Source organism: Anopheles darlingi, chromosome 2, assembly GCF_943734745.1.
Source record: "Anopheles darlingi chromosome 2, idAnoDarlMG_H_01, whole genome shotgun sequence".
NCBI classification, from domain to species: domain Eukaryota; kingdom Metazoa; phylum Arthropoda; class Insecta; order Diptera; family Culicidae; genus Anopheles; species Anopheles darlingi.
In genome coordinates, this window is record NC_064874.1 from 16,182,514 (window position 1) to 16,199,591 (window position 17,078).

A 17,078-nucleotide genomic window follows, 5' to 3' on the forward strand; every position below is an offset into this window, starting at 1 on the left:
CAGACGTTTGTAATGCACCCCACGACACAACCACGAAGACAACAACCAAACCAAACGTTACAAAATCCCGTAAACCGGGCACTAGACACCAGCCGGGGCTGAGGACAACGACAACGACAGCGACAACGACAACGACCACCTGCGGCCACCAGTGAGGCCACGTCCTTCTCACCGCGAAGGACCGGAAGTGGTGGTGCGGAAGTGATTTATCTCATCTGCAAGGACACACACACAGAAGTGAGGACTCGTTTCCCTTGGTGGTGTGAACCGTTGGCCGACGACTGACTGACCGACGGATGCTGCTCCCCCTTCCCCTTTCCTTTCTTTCCCTTTCGCGTGAATCTCGTGCATCGCGTCCGTTTTTGGTGCGTGAAAAGGTTCCTGTACGTGCGTGTGCATACGTGTGCGTCTGTGTTTACTAGTGTATAGTTGTGCAAAGGAGCATCCAGGAGCTTAAGGGGTACCCCTTAGGGGGTGGGGCGTGTTTGTGTGTGTGTGCGTGTTGGTGCGCGTGTCCGTAGTGTGTGTGTGTGCGCTGTGTACGTGCGATGGAATTGAGCTACGACGAGGCCGTGAGCAGCAGCCCTCCAAGCGGGTAAGGACCTCCTCTTCTGCTGTTGCTGCAAACGATGATGATGATGATGAGGCTGGAAGTATGACAGTGCAGATGATGATGATGATGATGATGATGATGATGACGATGCAGTTTTGTGCATAATTTAGAAAGGCGCATAGAGCCCCCATGTTTGCTGCACGTCGTTTTCCTTCCCATCGTGGTGACCAAACCAAACCAAGGAAAGCAAGTAAGATAGAGGAAGAGAGAGAGAGAGAGAGAGAGAGAGAGAGAGAGAGAGAGAGAGAGAGAGAGAGAAGAGAGAGCGAGAAAGAGAGGAAGAGCGGGGTGGGAGGGTGGAAATATAAACGCCAAACGTGACTGGGCCGTGGGAAGCGGAATTTATGGGCGAATCGTGCCCGAGCTCGATGCTGATGGATTAGTTTCATTGTGTGTTCGTCGGGGACCCACTCCGCCTCCCTGGGGACGGAGGAAGGAGGGGGGGGAGGGGGGAACGCTGGATTGCAGTCTGCAGAGCCTTGAGCTGGCTGGAATGGCTGGAGTGAATGCACTCCTCGATTCGATTCGATTCGATCGCTTCCGGGGTGGGCTGGTAGTCGGATCGATCGTCTGGTGTGGGAGCAACAGGAACCAACCCCACCCCACCTTGGAGTGGGGTGTTGGGAGCCTGAAGGGCGACACACTTACACGTGGTGTGCTCTCGTGGTGCGTTCAAGTGGTGGTTGTCGGATGTCAAACTTTTATGTCCAAACACTTGAAACCGGATTCCAATGCGGCCGCACACGATTCACGACGGTGAATGAGAGGTGGAGTGGGGGAGGAATCCCCTTCAAGTAAGTGGAGAATGTTGTTGTAGTTGCTACCGCTGTGGCCGCTTGTTATTGTTGTTGTTATTGAGGACGGATAAGTTTCATCGTTCCGGATCCGGATCATCGTCGATACTCGACTGGATTCGATTGACACGCAGCAGCAGCACGGTCACCCCTTATGCTTTTGCTCACGTTTGCCCTTGGCTGTTGGATTGAATTTGTGCAAAATACACCCACTCGCCACCCCCACCTGGCCATGCCATGACGCGCCGAACCCGGTGCTGGTGATTGTAGCAGAAATGGTGAAATCAAGTCGAAAGTTTGCGTTGAAAGTTATCGGTCCCCGGAGCGAGATCAAGAGCACACACGTACAGACACACGCATACACTGCACAAAGGTGCAGCGAGAGTGCATTTCATCCTCTCGAACGAGGGAGGGGGGTTGAGATGCTTTGACTTTGGTTAGGAAAATTAGTTAAACGATCGCTTCGCTGCAGCTGGCAGCCAACTTTCTTCTTATGATTGGTTGGCGACTGGCAGGATGAACGCCAGTCCACGGTCCCGGATGGAGGTGCAGAGAAGTTTGATTAGTTTCCAAACCGCTTTTGGGTGGAGTAAATGAGGAGATTTTTCTAAACTTTTAGCCACCATTCAGTGCTGAGGGGTGGGATGTATGTTAATCAGAAGCAGTGCTCTTGAAACGAAGTTCATGTAGAGCCTGAAGTGAACATTTTCATGCCGTTGCATTTCATGTGGCGCAGCATTCCTCTATGAAGCGTATGAAGCTTTTCAAGGAACTTTAGAGCCATAAGATCAGGATAGATAGTGCCACTATGACCTTGAAATGGTTACAATTGTGGCCTGATTGCAAAGATGTATTTAAACGGAGCGATAAAAGTAGCTCGAATGTAGTGTAAACGATCTGCGATATGTAAAATGTTTTTGAAATGCGTATAATTGTCTTTTAAATATACATTTCAAATTTTCTCTCATTAAGCAGGAATAAATGCTATGTTGTTTTTCTATAATGCCAGCGCAAATGCCACTTGCAGCTCCCCTTTTGTATGTTTTTGGCATATTTATACGGTTTAACGCCTGCATCGCCATAGTTTAACTGTTTCTGCACTCCCTTTAAATAAACCTCAATATTAATAATAATTTATTTATGCTCAATCGCAATCGTGCTGTTTGAAAAGCCAGCAAGTGATTTGCAAGTGAGAGGTCATGGTTTTGACGTTTGACGTTTAATTATCAACCAACTGACAACTCGCTTCTCGCTTCTCGCTTCTCCTGCAATCTAGTACTCACTTGCACTTTGCATCTCACAATCGTGCGAAATATATAAACGATCCGGACTCATAACAGAAAAAGGACGTTTTTTTTGCCACACAAAATGGAAATGAAAAATTAATTATTACTTTTTTCATTATCGGCGGAATGGAGGCGCCAGGTACCTCGAGAGGGGTTCCTCGAACCCGTCCCCCCCAAAACTCAACACTCCACCGACCAAATCCAGTGCAAAATCACTCCGAGCTAACTAACCAACCGGATACATATTTAAACAACGACATAAAGCTGTGTGTCTGTGCACGTGATGTTGACCGTTTCGGGGGAGTAGCACCGTACAAAGTCATCTCACCCACAACACACCAACCGGTGGCGTCGCTTTTGTTTAATCTTGGACCACAACAAACACACAAACACACACACACAACACAGTACGACGAAAGCAGCAGTACGATGATGACCAACATCACCACCACTACTACCATCAGGCGGCGGCGTTGACTTTCCGTAGACGTACGAACCTCCAGGGCCAACCTCCACCAACGCTAAGCACCGTTCAGGGACTGGGGCTTCTGGGCACTCCAAATCACTGGACCTACTTTCGAGGATGCCAGACCTGGTCAGGCCAGGCCCGTGCCTTCAGCTGCTGCTTCGGTCGCTGTAACGCCGGAAGCCCGGCCGACGAATTCTCTTCACGTTCCGGCATTTTTCTCTCGCCTCATCTTTTATCTTTATTATCGACCACCCTCCCTTCCTTTTACCTTGGATTCCCTCTGAGCTTGGCATCCGGATCGTGCCGGAGAGGCCATCAGATTGCGCCAATCCGCCTTCCGTCGGACCCTGGGACGTGTGTTTGGCGAGCTCATCGAGAGCTCGTTTGTCCGACGCGGAAGCGGCTCGCCAATGGCAACCGATTGGCCGATTGGCCTTGCGGCTCTCGAGCTCGAGGAGACTTTGATTTAAGCTATTCCGCAAGATGACCACCGCGAAGGCAGAAAAAGAAAGGAAGGACGGACCTACACAACGACGAGAGCTACGAACTCAATCGTTTGTTCTAAGTAGCAACCAACCAAAGCCAACGGAATTGGTTCATTTCAACAATAAAAACACACACACACACTCACGTGTGCTCGAAGACACGACAACAGAACAAAGCGAAGGACAGAGGGATAAAAATTAAAGCAAAACAAAATGATTTACCGGCACTGTAGGCCCTTGGAGAGCCCCAGGGGCACAGGTTTACTCGCGGGTATGACTTTAATAGTAGGCCATGATTCTCGGACTGCAGCTCCGCCTGTACCAGGTATACCAGGCCAGCTTCTATTTACAAAAGGCTCAAGTGCTGGCCACCAGTTCCTGTGCCGTACTCTGCACCGTGCTCACACACACAAACATTATAACGAGAGCGCAGAGAGACCTTCCTGGCTGGCTTTGCCTGGTCTGGTTGGCTAACCAAAAACCAACGATAATTCCATGTGGTTAGCTCCGGCAGTCCTTCCGCCCAAACCGGTAAGCCTACAGCTGATGGATAGATTTAATCCAAAACGGTTGGTTTTCGTTTTGGGGCCACCTCCTTCCATCCTCTTCTCCTCCTCCTTGGCCCGTTAGGGGTTGTTTGTTTGAAAAGGGTTTTTTCCTCCATTAAACTTTTTATGTCATCCCGAAGTTGGCTCCACGCTCAAGCGTACGGTTCTCTGGCTCAGGAGTGGAAGAGAAGCAAAAAAAACAGAAAAACGGAGGCCAAGGGCTCCCCATCTCGGTCGTCCCCAGCTGGAACCCTCCCCCTTCTCCGGCGTACCGCGCTACTCCAGTACACTAACCTAACACTAACCAGAAGACACTTTCCGGCTCTTTAGGTTGATGGGGCTGGAAATAAAAATCAAATTACTACCACCACCCCGGCGGGGGGGATGGTTTAGAAGGGTGTGCAGGTGGGTGGTGGGACTGGTGGGTGGGTGGGTGGGCTCGAATTTCCTTCGACGATAAAGCCGGCTACCGGATCACCCGAGCAGCGACGGTCGTAGGAATAGGAAATTATGATCGTCCTTGTCGTATCCTTTCGCTTCTTCTCTTCGTGTCTCTCTGCCTCTCTCTGTCTCTGTGTCTCTCTGTCTCTCCCACCCACACGAAGCATCTGCTGATCCTGAGAGGGACGGAAGGATGGAAGGACAGTTTTTGTTTCCCGGGGGTTTGTCCGTTGAAAAACCGTTGAACCAGCTGGCCTTTGCCAGGTTCCGTGGAAACGCCCGCCCGCGCCTTTTTGCCCCCCTGGAATGTCACTCTCGCCTGGTGTTTTAGGGTGGGTGGGTGGTGGGTGTTGGTTTGTTGTTTTTCGATTTAACCAAAGTGCCTTCGTGGAATATTCGTCGGGATGGTCTGGTTACGGTCCGGTTACGGGTCCGGTACGGTACGGTACAACCGTTAACCGTCCTCCCACTGAAGACCGTCTACTCCTCCTCCTCCCCCTCCTTCTCCTCCTCTTTCCATTCCTTATTCATCCCCCACCACTAACCGACTAGGTCACGAAGCAAATTGTGTATTTTAATGCTTTAACTTTAACACGTCGTTACACATTGTCGAGAGCAGCCGACCAAGAGGAAGAGAGAGAGAGAGAGAGAGAGAGAGCAGCACGGAAGGGAGTGGCAATTGGTGGTGGTGGTGGCCGCTGCGACCGCGCAGTTAAAGCACTTTTTGATGGAGTTTTGGACGCGGGCGATGCCGGTTAGCGTGGCCACGCTACTGATTACGCGCTTGGTTGGCGTTCGAACGAACCAACGAACGAACGAACGAAGGGGACGGGATCTGTGCCGTTGTGCCATTACGCAGCGTGCCCGTGGACGATACATAAGCGATTAAGCTTGAAAATTATTTTGCACGAGCATTTGGCGCTTTCGTCGCGGCGTCCCGCTTGTCCGAATCGTGGCCAGTATTGAGCGCAGGGGAGGAGAAGGTACGATGATAATGATTTCATAAACTGCCTCCGGGCGCTTAAGTGATTCGTTGGCGATGGAAACATGATTTTGGAGTTTTTTTTTCTTCTTTCGGTTGTTTATCACATCAAGAGCGCGAGCTTCCATTATGGTTTTGAGGATTTGCTTTCAAGAAAGATGGCCCGTTTGATAGTTTCGCGCCATCAAAATGGAGAATGAAGCGAAATCAGAGAGAGGGAGAGTTCTTGAAGCCCCATTTTTCGGAAACAGCATCATGCCTGTTGGACATTGGAAAATGCTCGCAAAAAATGAATGCTCGAAAGGATATAAGCAAAAAAAGAAAAGAGGAAGGATCAACCACGTTGAGGATTCACCTCAACACACACACACTCACACAAACGGCCTCCCAGTGCTCTGCATTGGTACACCACAACCAAACACTTTCTTTCTCTCTTTCTCTCTTTGGAGCTGCTCTCCTGTCCGCTCGGGGGGTCCGTATCCTGGCACTGGCCACCGGCACTGGCCACAGCAGCAGCAGCATGAGATGAGGATGCTCTGGCCCGTCCCCGTGAATCCGTGAATAATTAATGAACGATTTAATGTATCGAACACGGAAGCGATAATAAATTGAACATCATAAATCTCCTGGACTGTCCTCTCCTCTCGGACCATGGCATCAGCATCCTGGCCACCAAGTCAGGTCCGGCCCTTACCTGAGCGCTTGCTTGTTGCTTGTTCATTCTCACTCTCTCGCTCACTCACGCTCACAGTTTTCCAGCTGAAATGTCCTTTTTTTGTTGCTCAAAATGTAAGCATCATTGACGCGCTCCGCTGTCGCTTTTTTGCGCGCTCAACACACCCTCACACGCAGTCGGGGAATCCTCCTCCGAAAAAGGGTATGGAACGATAAAGGAAGGAGGACAAACGAGATGGTTTCGTTTTTGGCGCCGAGCGAAAGGAGGAGATGGCGGTGTATAAGCCACCGGACCGAGGCGATCCCATTATCTTTACCGGCAAACCCATCGCCCCCGGAGAAGGGACTTGGCTTCGGTCAAGTCAAAGGCCATCGGTGCCTTTCGCGGGGCGCCTTACACTTTCGGAGTCAAATTAATACCTTTCTCACACTCTCTGACTCTGAGGGATGAAGTGTTAAGGGTGTTTTCTTTGCGGGGTTGGGGTCTGCGCCAGCATAATTTTTGCGTGGGTTTTGTTTCGTTTTTCTTCTTTTTGCCCCATCCATGATGATTGAGTGGAAATGCTCGCCTGTGATGGTGGGCCTCTTCATCGACCGCCATTGTGAGTTACTCTTTTTTTTTCTCGGGCGAGACACCTAAGGGATGTAAAAACACATTCCGGCGATATTAGGCTGACGCCGTTGGGATAACACAAAGCGCCCTTTGGTGGGGGAAGGGCAGCCTTCTGCTCACGTAATTCACGTAATCACACTTCATTAGCTGCCAAAAAGGGCTGCGAAACGCTCTCCCCTCCCCAAACTGATCTCGGGTGTTGATGAATGGACCGGTTAAATCCCGGGCGCTGTTGGCAATATTAATAAAATGGAAGCAAAAAGAAGCAAAATGGTTACCAATCTCGCACGTTGCAAATGCAAATGCGGCGCCACTTGCACGCCACTGCCACAAATCACGGTGGAGTCGTGGATGTGAAACATTTATTATCGGAAACCTCACCGAAAATGGTGGCCGAACGGCTGTCAAGCAGCATTGAAACCCTTCATTGCCGCTGCGGCGGTGCTTTGCTGTAAAACCGACCAACCGAGCGCTTAGTAGGCGGTGTGCGGTGAGTGCACCCTTAGCTGTGGTGAGTCTGATGGTGCTGGTGGTGGTGGATTTGATGGTTGGTTAGTAACGGCACCGCCGTCACCGCCGCCGCCGATGATGGTGGTGGTGAGTTATTTAATTTGTTAATAATTTATGTAACACACTTTCGAGGTGGGAAAATATTGACACAATTATCGCTTCGCTTGCGCGCATCAGTGCTCGGTTGGTCGGTCGGTCGGTGTGTGTGTGTGTGTGTGTGAGTGATGTGACGACACCAGGCGCTGGCGTGGGTGTGATAAGCTCCACAGGATTGCACTCCGTGTTTCAATGGCGAGCGCGCGTGGGCTAGGCCCGTAGGGCTAGCAATGAAAGCTGTTTATGTTTGGTTGTTTTATGGTTTCGGTTTATTCGGTTTCCTACTAGCCGGTACCGACCTGCCGGTTCCACTAAACCCCACTAAGTGCCTGGTGGTGGGTTTGTGTTTGTTTTGTTTCGAGGAAATTCACATTTTTATTCTCTCAAAATGCACAGAATCCGAGCGCGATTTCAAGTAGTAGTAGTCATCAGTGTGATCCTTTTGCTGCGCCAGTGTTGAAGTTGTTTTAACCAGTCTGCCGGCTCTTCCTCAACCTCCTCGAATAGCGGCTTCTCGTTAGAACAGAAGTTTTGCCTCAAATATGCACCGAAAACTATCAACACCTCGGGACACTGAGCTTTCACCGAAAGGCACAGAAAATGTTTGTGTGCGTGTGTGTGTCGCTGAGTAAGAAGTAAATAATTTGCAACCAACAAGGGGTTGGTGTGCGCCACTAGCAGCAGCACCACTTTTGGCAAGAAACTGCGCGACGCCACGGGAAACCAGAACAAATATCTTAATTTGTCTCGCAGCGTAAACGCAGCTGCCTCGAAAAGTTCGAGTTCCAGTGCGAGGACGGAAAATGGGGAATGGGAAGAGGTAGTTACGATGAAAACTATTCGAGCGATGGTTTTCGTGGTCCGGAAGCTACCGCTTACGCTGCTACATCGCGCTACCCAGCACGTGACAGCACATCGGTCGTGTGTTTGTGTGTGAGTGTGTGGTTGACAAGAGCGTTGGCATTGCCGAGGGGAAGGACCGGTTCCTTGTTTCGGTACAGTTTGTCTTTGAGACTCCTTTCACGTCATCCAGCACACCACACTCCAGTGGTGCTCACCTCCGATGTTCATTAAAGATCTTCATCGTCGTCTTCGTTGTCTTCGTCTGGGGCCACCGCCACCGACTGTCTGAGGCCGGAGTCTGCTAGTCAGAAGTCCCTGCGGTGCTCCTTGTCGGTAGTGAACTTTATTATTCAAATTATGACATAAAACCACCAACAACACGATGCCGATGGCCGATGCCGATGTTCATCCGCTACAAACAAACCGCTTGGAGTAACAGTGGAGTGTGCGACAGGCAAGATCGTAATCATCCCGCCGCTGGATGTGTAATGGTCGTTATCGGCATTATCATTACGCGCGAGCGAGCGCGCTGCCGACGACGAATGCGACGACGATGGTGACAGCTACGGCTACCGATGGTGGAGAGCGCTGGTGAATGACTCCCACGAGACGCCGAGCCACAGTTTTCGTGGAGTTTTCGTGGAACGCGTTTCGCTTTTACGAGCTTCTCGGTCGCTCGCACGTAACGAGACACCTCTTGCAGCTCATGTGGAGCGTGTGTGTGTGTTTAGGGCCAAGCCGATTAAGCTCGTGGTATAAGTAGCTTATAAATACCTAATGCTATCGTATGCTAATGCCAACTGGCGGAGCGCTAGAGCTGGCGAATAGTAAACGTAAACTCCCGCTCGACCAGACCCCCGCTCGATGCGGACAAGCGGAAGAGCGTGACAATGGCCCTGGCCCAAGGCAAACCAACGCTTACCGATAGCAACTACGCCGAGCCGCGTGGTTTCTGGTTCTTCTGGAACTTCCACAACTTATGTGGTGCTGATGAGCGAGTGTTTACCTTCCAAGATACATCCAACTCCCCTGCGCTTCGGATCTCTTTCCGCCTCTCTTTCTCTCTCTCTCTCTCTCTCTCTCTCTCTCTCTTTCTGTCTCCCCGAGTCTCGAGGATAAACTGTTGCCAATGGAATCATGTTTGGCTTACGGCCCGAACCGAGGGTAGGTAGAATGGTGCTGAGCGGGGAGCTGTTGGTGAGTCCAGCGCCTGCAGACACAATCCGATTCGGTTTCGGCTTCGATTAATAAGCCAGCTCGTACGCTTCACAAGGATCGAAGCAAGCGCCTGACTTGTTGATTCAACCACTACAGCCGGCCTCCTACGGTGTGTCTTGACGGATTGTTGACAGAACAGTCGTTTTGGATTCCTCAGTAAGGCAGAGCCTACTACCTTCTTTGCGATTCTGACAGATCTATATACAAGTACTGCAATGACTCGTCATGTATAATGTATTCCTACAGTGTTTAAACATCTCTGAATTCCACTTGAAGTTGCAAACTAACGTTCGTTTGTAATAACAAATTAACTAACACATCTTGTAACATAGATTCTACGAGTCCGTTTGTAGCGTCGTCCGCATCGATTCCAACGGTAAACAACACATCTGGCAATCATTTCTTACAATGTTCACTCTATTGTTGTCGTGAGCGAAAGTGAGCGAACTGCAGCGCAAGAAAGGAACGTTGCACCGTCCCCGTTACTTCCAACCAACAATGTCTCACAGTTCACGTTTGCTAAATATGCAAATCGTCCATCAAACAGTGCAAAGGAACGATGAAGGAGGCCTAGCCTAGTAGTCGACAGTGTCTCAGGCGACGCCACTCAAGCGCAATGGCCATCGGCAAATGTTTAACCAACTGCAGCGCTCTCTCTCTCGCTCCGGGCCGAGAGGCGACGAGTCAGCATTGGTTACAGCATGTCGCATGTTGACCTATTTCACGGAGCCGCCGACGTCAGGCCTCTTCTTTCCGGCGTGTCTTGGAACTGCGTTGGGTACAGCGGCAAACGGTGGCATCCGGTTCCGATATCGCGCCGCTCGGATGGGTTTCAGCGAGCAAACATTCCCAAACCAAAACCACCCATCCATCCCGCCGTAGGCGGCCTCTAGGTCCATACGAGTGTCGCTGTGTGTGTGTGTGTGTGTCTAAGGGCGTACCGTGAAAGGTACGCTCGGAGTGGCATTGCATGATGTCTCAGCAGCAGCATCAGGATCGCAGTCGTTGCGTTGTTTGCGTCTCCAGCACAAAACGATTTTCGCTACTTCAAGCAAATTGCTGAGCCTAGCTCCTGCTGCTCGAGGATCTATTCTCGCCTCTTCCTCCTCTTCCATCACTCTTTTCCCCTGCTCTGCTCAAGTGGTTAAGACCGTTGTTTGTGTTATGTTTCCGCCCTGGCAGAATGAGAGAGCGAGAGAGCGCCAGAATCGTATCCTTGGAAGAGTCCAGTTCAGAGCCACCAGTTGCCTCCAGGCAACCATTACTACTGGCGCAGTGGTATGGAAAGGCAATAAGGGCACACGCTGGCATGCTAGAAACGCTAGAAACGAACGAACGAAGACGAACATATTGTTACCGCACCAACTTCAACTCCGCTATTTTCCTTTTGCCCCCCCATTGCTCGGTGCGCTGTTGGATGTTGATTTTGCTTCTTGCGATTGTTCAAATCCCGGGATCCTACCAATACCTGGTCCTGCTGGTCGTTCCTGTGTGGTGATGGTTCCTGTGGATTTTGCCAACTAAATTTCAATCTCGAGGCCTACTACTCGACTACTCGACTGACTACCGGCTGACTACGGCCGAGAACGGTATTCGCGATTTTGCCTTTGAGATTACAATACCTCAACGCGTCCTTGCTCTTGGTTGCCAAGGATGTTTATTTATGTTTCTCTGCACTTCAAACAGCAGGCCGAGCGCTCTATCTCTCTCTCTCTCTCGTTCTCTGCAGGGCATTCCTGTGGTACTCCACTAAACACGACAGATGCTCTGTTCGTTCGTTTGGCGACGTAAAACGGTCGCCCAAATCCGTGGGCTGTTTTTCCGGCTGGTGCCGGCCGTTATTTGTTTCCTCGCACCCTCCTCGCGCTTCTCCGCGGCGATAATTTGTGTGGCACGCGTCTCTCACCGGGCACGAAGCTTTTGCTTTATTCCGTTTACGTGCTCCGCCCGTCGGTGCTCCTCCGAGGGCTCGTCGTTTGCTGCTTCGTCTTCCCTTTTTTTTTCACGGGGCCCCTTTTCGAGCCGGCTTGAGATGGAGATGCGAGCGCGCACGCTCGCTCGGTGATGTGGAAATCGTATTATGGGGATGATGAAATTGAAATATGTTTGCTACAAAACCCGCAACCACACTCTCAGCCCTCTCAGCCGTGCAGCCACGCGCCACGTAACGACTCACCCGCTCCCTTTTGGTTCGATCTGAAGAGGCCTGCCCTGGCCTGGCGTCCTCGAGGGGCCGGGCGTGTTGCGGGCAAAGCAATTTCCCGTCACGCGGGGCCTAAGATGATTTATAAACTGTGCGCCCCGGTAACGCACCGGTGAGGCGGATAATGCGTACGAAGAGATTTTTCCTGCCGGGCGTTGTCGTTGCGTCTGGTTCTTGGTTTCGGGAAACCGAACCTGCAAATCTCGGGTCTGGGAAAACCCCTTTTTGGGGGGGGCTAGCCGGTTGGAAACGGAGGGATGTGTGAACATTAGCGCTCGACGACAACGGTTTTATCCTTTTTACACCACAAGCACCACGAGCGTGTGTTTGCGTAATGCCCCCATCCCGCCACAGTTCATGGGGTTTTTGCTTCGAAATTGAAGGCAAAGATGGTGGCTTTTAAAGGGAGGGAGGGTGGGAGGTAGCCACGTACCCGAATACGACCACCGAATCCTCTTCACAGCGTGGGTTATGGTGGAAGGCGGGCACCTCGACGACCCCGAATCCTGAGTACTTTTGGGGCTGAGCGCGAGAGGGTTTTTTGGTGGGAGTTAAAGCCCCCCCCCCCCCCCCCCGCCATAACCCTTTTCTTGGAAGTCTCGCGCACACGCCTACATTTCACACCAAACACGCCACGAATATTGTCTAATTATTCACCGAGCATGCGGAGCTGCGTACCTCGCACCGTCACGACATTCTTGGAATGGATTGGATTGAAACGATGGTGTGTGTGTGTTCGGTGGTTCGGTTTGTTGAGGTGGAAAATCAGTTACCAGCTCCTCAGTTGAGGAGCTCTATAAAGCATACAATAGCGGTGAGCAAAGGAGCGTGGAGCCGGTGGAGGAAGGTGGCAACCTCGTCAAACTCCATCGTGCAGTACAGTACCCGGGATTAGCAGATCAGCGACTACCGTTGTTGCTGCTGCTGCTGCTGCTGCTGCTGCTGTCGTAGATCGTGCTCTGGTATTTTGCGGCTTTTCGGTTTCATGACTTAGCGTGTGAGTGTGCGCGTGTGTTTGGGCATTCTGGTCGGTCGATGATGATGATGCCTGCCACATGGGAAGGCTGCTCTCTAGCTCTAGCAAACTTGTGTAACTTGGTTGAAAATTTCAATTCCACGAAGGCAGCTTAGCAAGCAAACAGATTACCGTTTTGGAATTGTTTGACGTTGTACGACACTCGTGTGTGTCGGTATGGGAGTGGGTTCGATTGATGCGTTTGTTGGATGGAATAATTATGCCTTTTGTTAAGACATTGAAGCCACCGAAAGGGATACCATTGGCTCGTGCTTAGGTGTCCGGGTGTCGTGATGTTGTTTGGGGCACATCCCAGTATGTCAAATGCAACAAACTTTCAAGCTTCGTCCAGTAGGATTTATTTACTAAACGTCATTCAATTGTCCTCAACTTGGCCAGTTGCAAGTACACATTAATGACTAGATGCACATGACATCATCATCATCATCATCATCATCGTTATATCATGTTTCGATTGCTGCTTCTTTTCGCCTTTCAAACGATTTAGATGTTTTTACTCTAGGAGTAGTTTAGTGTTCCATGTTTTTTATTAAAATTTATAAGTTTTATCATCTAGTATATGGACCCATTAGAAGGCAATCGATTTCAACAGCTATACAAAAAGTATAATTTGTGGCGTACAATAAACTTATTAAAGCACCTTTCCGAAGATGCGGTCGGAACTTGTTGATGAAAAATAATATAATATGGAGAAAAATACGAAGTCCTAGAGGCACCTACAATCATAGCAAACCTATCATTCGACTTAGTAGGCTATGACTATGTCGTTTATACTTCCTGCTCCATGACTGAATGCCAACAATGTTAGTAAAATTTTAACGTTTTAAGACAAAGTTTCAGATGAAAATAAAAAAAAAACATTGAGTCCAACGGCGTGCTTCTCAGTAAGCTGGTACTGCACCTCGAAACTGAATACTATTCATGGATACATATTCGTGGAATAATCAAGCGTATGATGCCGCTGGAAAATCCTTCTATATACTCCAAATGACTGCATCATCAATATCCATGCGAGCTCCCACGAAGCGTCCCGCATAGTCCATAGTTCTTCAGCGTGCCCGAATGCAATTGAGCCACCAGCTATCACCGCATACCATACATAGTCCCATTTTCCCGATGGTAGACCATTAGAACCCGGGCTGCACTTCTTCATTGTCCCGGTTTTCCAAGGTTCCGGGAACTTCCGCATTAGACGACGACATGGCGTACTGGGTCCGCTCATCCTCATCCTCTCACAACTATGGCGTTGCTCTGATTTTGGGCCGCTCTGCAGCCCTTGCATATTCCCTTATCAGTTGTCTCGTGATTCAATGTACGATGGCGATGTATCACATCACATTAAGCGTGTCGCCATGGGAATGCGCCGTCGTGCGCCAGCAATTTGCTCGGCAACTTCTCCTCCTCCTCCTGCTCCTCCTCCTGCTCCTGCTCTTCCATATCGCAGGAGTAGGAGAAGCACTCTCTGCCATTGACGCAGCTGGCTTGCCAAACGCAGGCACGCCAACCAGCCAGCCTGCCAGCCTGCCAGCCAGCTGTTGGCATGGTGTCAATTTCCTTTTGCTTCTTTGATCTCCCATTTGTCGTAATGGTCGTACCGGGGCCGACCAGGGCCCCACAGACTGGCGGAAAACTGTAAGAGAGGCTAGCAGAGCAGTACGGGGCCGGAATGGTGCTGTCGGTGCCTTGTCGGTGGCATCAGATCGTCGCACCAAATAGTCAGCCACGCCTCGCAGCGCCCGAAAAGCCAACAAACCGGCAGGCCCGGCAGGAGAGCAGTGAAAGGAAGCTAAGGAAGTTTGTTCCATTCCCCCCTCCACATTGGTTTCGATCCTCGTCCTCCTCTTGGCAGTCGTGTTTGGTTGCACTACCTCGTTCTCGATCCATAATCGGTCCCCTGGGGGGTGTGACCGAGGGAGTACCGAGAGCCCCAAAATGCAATTCTCCAGCCCAGCCTTTTTTTTCTTCTTTATTTGGTCTTCTCTCTCTCACACACACACGCACACTGACACACACGCGCACACACGCTTCTCCATTTTATCCAATGGCATGCAACGCTCGGTGGAATGCTTTTTTGGGGTGAATTCTCTTCAATTAATGCTGTCTTCCGGTGCCAGCGCCCCAGCAGTGATCCCCTCGCTCCAGGATGCGAGAGGCCAGCAAAAAAGGCACTTCCACCTCCTGCAGGCATTTGCATACATGCCAGAACCGTTAGCTTTCCATTTGTTATACCCCAAACCACCATCACCACCAGTTCCAGGCCCTGTCTCTTCCTCGTGTTGTATCGTGGTGCTCGTGGTGATGCTTCGCTTCTGCCACGGTCCACGTCCGCACCTTCACCGAAATCGGTGCTTGGATTTGGAGCAAAAATGGGGTCACCCCCGATGGAAGAAAAACGGTGGGGGAAACGGAGGCGGTCTGGATGCTGGATGATTGCGAAATCGTCTATTGCTTCATTATTTACTCTCTCTTTCTATTTCGCTCGCTCGTATCGGGATACGCATTTCGGATCGGGATCTCAACTCCGGAATCGACACACACACACACGCACACAAGAGGGACCATCGACGCCAAAGGACGGGCATCGTCATCAACACTGTTGTACTGGGCATTCCGTTCTCATCCTGTCTCCGGTCGTTTTTTTTTTGTTGCTCAGCTTCGAAAGTTCCCTTTTCGTCGCCTACTCTTTTCTCTCGAGTCGCTCGAACCGCGCACGGAACGATAGAGTCCCGTGGTCCTGGTAGAGAGTCGTTTCGGGATCCCCCGTCGTTTACCGCTGTCCGTTTTCGATGCGTAGTATGCTTCGACTTTCAACTCCGTCCAACTGCACGAACTGCAGCAACAGCAGCAGCGGCATCGCCCATTTTGGTCCAATCTCATGTATCATGCTACTCAGATTTCCGCAATCGAACGAGAATTCAGTTGAATGGAATGCAATCCCCACGAATGCCGGGGGAGAAGATGCCGTCGGTGCATCAGACCAGACACTCCCGGCAAACCCTCATGGCTCATGAATCCTGGCTCGTGGTGCGAGGATTTTTTGTACCACTTTTTTTTCTGTGCTGTTTCTCTTCTCACTGCCGAGTGTCAATTTCGGTCCTTCGCGAATGCCTCACATTCGCATTCGAGTATTCCGGCGATTCCGAGGCGATATGGACACTGTTAGAAGGTCATCGCAGGAGGCCGCCCTAGTGGTGGATGACGCACTGATTAATTTAATTGCTTCCTGATACTCTCATTAACGTGCAGTGACCGGGAGAGAAAGCATGAAAATGGAGACAATTTAGACTTCTCGGCGTTCCTTGGCGACGATCCTGAAGATGGTGAGGTCAGCACCGCCGAGCGCACGACCGTATAAATTAATCGATTTTATGTCAAAATGCCCACCATAGGGCTGGGGCTGTGCTCTACTGGGGTTTGCTCCATTTTATCGACCTCGCAACCATTCTCGTGACCTCCGGGCTCGATGTTTTTGGCTGGTGGCGAAAACGTTAGCCCCGATGACGCATCATCGGTCAAGGGATCGCTAAAAGTTTTTATTTTACGCTTTCCCTTCCACAAAACCGCCACTCGACACACTCCACCTTCCGATGTTCGGTCGCGCTAATGCGAGTTCACTCCGCACCCCGCACCACCACCACCACATTCCTCAGCTTTTCACAGGGAAGGCATCTTGAGGGATAGGAGGTCGTGTCCATCCACACTAAAAACCACTAAAATGGATCGAAATCGTTCGACGTCTTCTCGTTTGTCGCCGTCGTCGTCCATTTTTCCTCGGGTTCTTGGACCATCGAGAGGTTCTCGCGTCCGTCCACGCCGTCCACCGTCACGTCGGTCACCATCGTTCGGATGTGTGTTTGAGATTAGTTTGGACGCTTTTCATCCTCTCGCTCTCTCTCTTTTTCTTTCTCGCCCCGAGGAATGGCATTTCCGGGGTGGTCCTTTCACACTTCATCGCCTCTGGCCACACACACGCACACACACACACATGCGCTCACTCGCTGGCTCGTTGCGTCTTAGCAGGCTGGGAACCAAGAAGCAAACCAACCGGAATCAATTGGATTAAGTGTTTTATGGGTTAATCGATTTTAAAATAGAAACATGTCCCCAAGCGTACACACACACACACACACGCACGACAACAGCAGGACCATCAGGAATGAAGTCGTGCCCGGTCTGGGTCCAGGGGGACCACGCATTCCTGGTGTTCGATGGCATTGATTGATTTCGTTCCCCGCCGTTCGCTACTTTCGAAAAATCTCATGACGG

The 17,078-nt window shown here is 50.7% G+C and overlaps 1 protein-coding gene across 1 annotated transcript in view; it reads left to right on the forward strand.

The window, feature by feature from the left end:
* Window positions 1-341: 341 nt before the first annotated feature.
* LOC125950992 (connectin-like) overlaps window positions 342-17,078 on the forward strand; it is a 77,425-nt gene continuing 60,688 nt past the window's right edge. The window contains exon 1 of the mRNA XM_049679451.1: window positions 342-595. The gene's annotated coding sequence lies outside the window, so the exon portion shown is untranslated. The remainder of the gene's footprint in view (window positions 596-17,078) is intronic.